At 45.3% G+C, this 7,222-nt stretch overlaps 1 non-coding gene across 1 annotated transcript; it reads right to left on the reverse strand.

Annotated features, from left to right (window-relative positions):
* Positions 1–6,063: 6,063 nt before the first annotated feature.
* LOC130493652 (small nucleolar RNA SNORA38) lies at positions 6,064–6,198 on the reverse strand. Its single transcript, XR_008934014.1, has one exon. It is a non-coding gene; the product is annotated as a small nucleolar RNA SNORA38 (small nucleolar RNA).
* Positions 6,199–7,222: the final 1,024 nt, after the last annotated feature.

Here is a 7,222-nt window from a genome sequence, read left to right on the forward strand (position 1 = left end):
TGGGTCCCTACTGGGTGACTTGGCGGCACACGCACACACATGTTGTGAAACCTATTAACCTCCCGTGAGGTCATAGGAAGGGCACTGGTACCTTTGGCCTCTGGAAACGCAGCTCCTCTCTGGCCCGCTTCTCCAGAGACTCAACTATTTTATTTCCCACTACTAAGTGGTAGTTAACCTTCTTGCTAAAAGCACAAGCCGAGATTACCTTGAGCTAAGCATACTGTGAATTCTGCGCCCAGTCCCATGACCATTATGTTCGGTCGCAGCTGAGACGTCAACGGAACCGCACCCTTACGTTTTAAACCAGTGCATTCCCAGCGGTGCCCTGAACTCTGCAGTCCCTTAGTAATTTGCCAGGAGATCCTCAAAGAGATCATTCGATGTGGACTAGCTTTCCTTGAAAACGGCTTCCTCGTCCTCGTGACTGCACAGCCACAGGGGCATGGCCGCGCATGTGTTGTACAATGCTTGTTTATGCACAGGGCTAGAACGAAGCCCAAAAGGTCAACCACACTTCCCCTGTGAACTGTGTGTGACCTAGAATATGCAGGGGGTTCACGCAGGGGACTCAAATTGACAAGGTGTGAAAGAATCCCTTAAGACAAAATTGCAACCCAGTGTTCTACAGAATCTTTTATTAAGAAGAGTTGGTTTTTATATGCCGACTTGCTCTCCCACTTAAGGGAGACTCAAACCGGCTTACAATCACCTTCCCTTCCCCTCCCCACAACAGACACCCTGTGAGGCAGGTGGGGCTGAGAGAGTGTGACTAGCCCGAGGTCACCCAGCTGGCTTTGTGTGTAGGAGTGGGGAAACAAATCCAGTTCACCAGATTAGCCTCCACCGCTCACGTGAGTAGGGGGGAATCGAACCCAGTTCGCCAGAGCAGAGTCCACCGCTCCAAACCACCGCTCTTAACCACCACACCATGCTGGGGATTTGTTTCTTGTTAAACTCAGAAGGGGAATTAATTTAAATGAATCTCCCCTTCCCCCATCCCCCGGTCTTTCAGATCAGGCAGTTCCAGTTCTTATTTTGGAATTGCCACAATGTCTGTGGCTTGAATCTGTTTTCAGTGTTCATTTCCCCTAGGTGGAAAGGGAGGGCAGGCAGTTACCAAAGAGTTTGCATGCAAATATCCCATTGATGACCACTGATGAACAGGCTGAATAGGTGGGTTTTCAAGCATCCCTAACTGAAAATGCCACGAAAGTAGGATTCACTTGGATACTGATGGATACAATTGGGGCTGATTCCAAGCTGGTCAAAGAAACAATAATTTACACCTCTAATGTGAACTACATTTCTTCAGGTGCTTACGTAGCTGTTTGCAGCCAAATAGCCCTGGAGAATGCCCAGAAGGCAAAGAGGGAAGCTGAAGATGAAGTGGATTGCCATTCTAAAGAGGTTGACCGGTGCTTGGATGAAATCAAAAGACTCCAAGCTCTGATAAGAGATGCTGAAGCAAATATTGAGACCAGTGAAAGGAGGATCTCTTCGATTGAGGCAGAAAAGCAGCATTTGGCTTCACAGCAAGCAGAAATCGTGGCCTTTCAGAACACCCTGAGAAAATGTGTGACCTTCCTCGCCGTGTTGGCAGGGAAAGTAGACACGGCTGAACTTTTAACTCAAGATGTTGTGATCTACAGCGAGCTCGAAAGGGTTCTGGAAGAAATTCTCCGTCACGTGTTCCCCTTGATGGGGCAGGGAAAGAAAAGATGCGTGATGATGGCCCTCTCCACTTCTGAAATTCGAGGCCTTATTGGGAGGCTCAAATCTGCTAGGGAAAAACTCAGTTTAGAAGGGCCAAGGTCAGGATGGCGAAATGTTGCCATAGACTTCTAGCCAGCCGGTTCCAGGTAGCTCAAATGCCTGAGATTCACGCAAGCATGTTAAGGTACCACATCCACATAGGCATGGAAGTCACATTACGCTTCTAGTGAAAGCAGCTCAAATACAAAATAACCCACAGGCAGAGGCTGTTTATTTATTTATTTTTCTCCCACCCTGTACTTTTAAGCATTCAGTGGTTACACCGCATATATTTCTTCCTGCTTTTGTTTGGAAAAAAGAAAATGGTGAGAAGGAAGTTTCTACAATACACATTTGTGGGCACAAACTGGGACTACACTGGTTTAGTGTCTGAGCAAGGACAGATTGCTCTAGGGCTCAACCAGCAGTTCCCCAGTGGTTTGCCAAGGGTTTCCAAATCTGGGTTGGGAAATTCCTGGAGTTTTGCGGGGTAGAGCCTGGGGAGGAACGGGACCTCAACGGGTATAACGCAATAGAGTCTGCCCTCCAAAGAAATCATTATCTCCAGGGGAACCAGATCTCTGTAGTCTGGAGATCAGTTGTCACTCCAGGAGATCTCCAGGCCCCATATGGATGGTGACTGCCCTAGGCCAGGCATACAGCTGAAAGAGAGGGGAGAGGAAACAAGTCTCCATGTCAGTGATGTCCAAGGTGAGGCCAGCCAACATGTTTCCTTCCCCCCTGGAGGTTGGCAACCCTACCTGGCTACCTAGATCCCCTCTTAGAATGGTGGTGGTGGTGGGGTTTCAAAAATGAATAAAACGACAGCACCCTTGTGGCTTGCGAACAAAAGTGAAATTGGTTCTTGTAGGTTATCCGGGCTGTGTAACCGTGGTCTTGGAATTTTCTTTCCTGACGTTTCGCCAGCAACTGTGGCAGGCATCTTCAGAGTAGTAACACTGAAGGACAGTGTCCTTCAGTGTTACTACTCTGAAGATGCCTGCCACAGTTGCTGGCGAAACGTCAGGAAAGAAAATTCCAAGACCACGGTTACACAGCCCGGATAACCTACAAGAACCAATGAACTCTGACCGTGAAAGCCTTCGACAATAAAAGTGAAATTGCTTCAACAGGAGAACAATATTCCAAATAACAAACATTTAATACAAACACAACCACTAAATCATAATGGCTATGGACATAGCACATCTGCAGTACACAGGATCTTCAGTTGCCCTTCTTGAACACTAACACAACTTTTTATATATATATAATTTTATTTATTTTTCAAATACAGGATACAAAAGGAAAAAAGGGAGGGGATAGGGGAAATCCGCCTGATGTGAACAAGCACGGTTTTGGTCTCATAAATTAAAAACATTGTACATTTTCATATTATTAATTATCAAGCATTTTCACTGATCTAATATGTTTACATTTATCTAGTTGAATATTCTAATATCTTATAATATGTTTATCTATTAATCCGCTAGTCATTCTGGCCATATTTGCATAGTCGAGCATTTTGTCTTTCCATTCTTCTATGTCAGGTATAGACATTTGCTTCCAAGTTCTTGCCAGTACCACTCTTGCAGCTGTTGTGGAATATTTAAACAAGTCTCTAAGTTTCACAGGTAAATCAGGCGGAGTTATACTTAATAGAAAAACCCCAACACAGCCTGACAAACCCTTTTATTGTAACAACTCCTACAGGGAAAATTCCTCACAAGCCGTTTCTGCTCTTCAGGAAGGGCACGGTTAACCATGGCAACTAACAAACAGGGCCCACTAAATACAAAGGAAAAGGAGAAAGTCCAAAATATTCACTAGAAGTGCAGGGCTGCTTCTTCCACCTCTGCTCTTCTGTGGCTCCTGCTGCTGCTGCAGATCTCCCTCCGGCTTGGTCCTGAAAGGAAATAATCAGATTCCCACAGCCAAGTCCTGGCCTTCCCCTCTCCAGCTGCAGGCCCGACCGACCCACTGATGGGGTGAGAGTTTTAAACCATATCTTGAACCACAACGTAACCAACATCCCGACAAACCCTTTTATTATGACAATTCCTACAGGGGAAAATTCTCTCCTGTTGCGGTCCTGAATGGCTGAGGGGGATGGGGCTCTTGCAGTTGGCAACATACCCACTGCCCATGCGCAGCGAGCTCCTGCTCCCTAGGTAGGGTTACCAGCCCTGGATTGGGAAATACCTGGAGATTTTGGGGGTGGAGCCTGGGGTGGGCAGGGTTTGGGGAGGGACTTCAATGCCATGGAGTCCAATTGCCAAAGCGGTCATTTTCTCCAGGGGAACTGATTTCTATCGCCCGGAGATCAGTTGTAATAGCGGGAGATCTCCAGTGACCACCTGGATTCCCCAATCCTCCACATGAGCAGTGGACACTAATCTGGTGAACCAGGTTGGTTTCCCCACTCCTCCACATGAAGCCTCCTGGGTGACCATGGCCTAGTCACTGTTCTCTCCAAACTCTCTCAGCACCACCTACCTCACAGGGTGTCTGTTGTGGGAAAGGGAAGGTGATAAGCCGGTTTGATTCTTTCTTAAGTGGTAGAGAAAGTTGTCACATAAACACCAACTCTTCTTCTCCTTCCCCCATAACTATGTTCACTCACACAGAAGAGGGGCAACACTTGAACAGTCAAACAAAGGTGATGAATATGAAATGCTACAGCTAATGGGCAAAATAAACCACCAACAAATCACCAGTCAAGATAGACTGCAGCCAAGGATTCTTAAGGAGCTCCAATGCAAAATGATTGCATCACCTGTCAAAAATATGAAAAACTGCTAAAATTGGCCTCCAGAAAGACTGGGAGGTAGCAAAATGCAGCCCTGATTTTTTTTTTTTAAATGATCCTTGGGATACCTAGGAAATTACAGGCCGGTTAGCTTAATGCCTCTTCCTGAAAAATCGGAGAAAATTATTGTGAGGAGTTAGTAAATGCATAGAGGCGCAAATCGTACAAAGGAAGAATCAGCATGGTGTCTGTTACGAGATGTCTTACTAAACTTTAGTTCTTAGAGAGATGGTTAACAAGCCTGATTGCAGCAGACGTAAATTACTCCAAAAAGGTTTGACAAGAGTCCCTAAATCAAAGGCTGGCTTTGGATGTGTTCTACATCATATTCTTAATAACAATTTACAACAGCTTGGTGTCAAAAATGATTGGTTTCCAAATATTGCCGGGGTGTGTGTGAAAGCATTTTTACTGGTGAAAGATAGGGAGGAATATTTAGAGGCGGGTATTCAGACCCTCAGTCACAAAATAAGTCACCTTCAGCCAGACGGTCCCTCTCAAGTTACATTACTGGGTTGTTGTGAAGATAAAATTGGGATGTGGTTTTTTTTGGCGATGCCTGCATGGAGTTAAAACTGGTAGGATGAAGAAGTGAGGACCAATCAAGGGAAGATGATGCAGTGAATAGAGTTTGTGTGCATCGTTACAAACAAAAAACAGAAGGAGCATCTCTGAACACAAAAGGAACTCCTGAATTGTGACAGAAGAGAAACAGCTGAATACAGATTATATGTAGCAGGGGAGAGATGGGGATGTGAAAGTGATCTCACAAGTGCCTGTGTGGAAGGGGATTGTCTATTATTTACTATTTTCAAATTTTACACACACACACAAAAGACATGTGAAAGGAATCTGCCCCATCTCAGGGACTGACTCTTCTTGCACACTTCCAAGATTGCAAGTTTCTTGGGATCATTTTTCTGTTCATCTTGCATTTCTTGACCCACATCATGGCAGTTCTTTGGTGTGCTCACGCCAGCTTCTGAGGGCAAAAGGAAAAAGCAGTCATTAATTCTAGGAAACAAGGAGGTACATCCAAAAAAATTTGTCCAACATCTAGACTATGCAGGAAGCAAGAGGGGATGGAAGAATTCTGAAGAGGCTGTCTACACTGCACCACTTCAGACTCCAGGTCAAAGACACCAGTTTTAATGGTCCCTTGGGTAACAAAAAGCCTCCCTGTACTTGGAAAAAAAAAATCTATCTAGCCCATCAAGGAGAAAGGTTCTAACCAAGTCTGTTCCTTGCAGGGCTAGTTTTCTGCTTACAGAAGGGAACATTAAAAAATGCAATCTTCCACGTCCAAACAATTCTACCCCTTCTGCTGCAAGTGTAGATTAGGCCCAATTCCTTGCCCCCCCCCCCCCAACCAACCCAGTCACAACCACTACAATTGTATCTGGGACTCATTTTAAGCAGGAGTCCCATAGAAGGAAAAGGCCAGCTTCAGCAATCAAACAGAACTGCTCTGAGACTAATGTCATGCTGTACAGAAAATGTAGAGTTGGGAGGCCCAGAAAGAGCACAAAATGGCAGCCAGTCTGGTCCAAAGACAGCCTCCCCCCCCCATTAATTTGCCTCCAGTTCTTACGTGCCCATACACAGAGCAGTAAAGGCACGCCTTTGTGGGAGGTTGGCCCCGCAACATTTCTCAATTATCCGTAAGCTCAAAACATGGTTTCTGCTTTCATTTAAAATATTCATGCCCCAAACTCAGAACCAAAACAAGTGGCGTTATTACAACATTATTATGTTATAAAAACAGAATAATAAATCAAATCCCACCAGTAGAAAAACCCACAAAACATTAAAAAGCCAGAGGTACTAAAAACAGACAGCAGCAATAGCGTAAGCCAAGGAGCAACAGCAAAGCATCCAATCAAACACTGCTACCTGTCTGAGGACAGGCTGAACTGCTGCGATGTCACAGAAGGTTCATCCGCTTGCTGACTACTCACAGTGGGTAGCCGTGTTAGTCTGTCTGCAGTAGTAGAAAAGGGCAAGAGTCCAGTAGCACCTTAAAGACTAACAAAAATATTTTCTGGCAGGGTAGGAGCTTTCGTGAGCCACCGCTCACTTCTTCAGATACCTGAAGATTAGTAGAAAAGGGCAAGAGTCCAGTAGCACCTTAAAGACTAACAAAAATATTTTCTGGCAGGGTAGGAGCTTTCGTGAGCCACAGCTCACTTCTTCAGATAGATATCTGAAGAAGTGAGCTGTGGCTCACGAAAGCTCCTACCCTGCCAGAAAATATTTTTGTTAGTCTTTAAGGTGCTACTGGACTCTTGCCCTTTTCTACTAATGCTGACTCCTTCATTCATAAAATTCTGAACATTGGAGCAGCTGGCAAAAGGGCTGTCTTGGCACAGGGAAAAACTTCACACATGGCTGTGACAACATCACGTAAGGTTTTATCCAGCAACTGCATCAGATCTTCCAGCCACAATCCAAGGTAAACGGTTTGGTCCAAAGAAGGTCCAAACCTTCTGTACCTGTTGTGCCATTGGATCCCTCCGGGCCGTTTCTTGTCTCCATGTCTGCTGACCACACACCGTGTTTGCACATTCAATTCAAGTACTGATGTTACATCGACGGTACATTTGGATGGCTCTTCTCCGATCCAGAATCCTCTTGAGGTTCAACATCTCAACACCTGAT

Source organism: Euleptes europaea, chromosome 1, assembly GCF_029931775.1.
Source record: "Euleptes europaea isolate rEulEur1 chromosome 1, rEulEur1.hap1, whole genome shotgun sequence".
NCBI lineage: Eukaryota > Metazoa > Chordata > Lepidosauria > Squamata > Sphaerodactylidae > Euleptes > Euleptes europaea.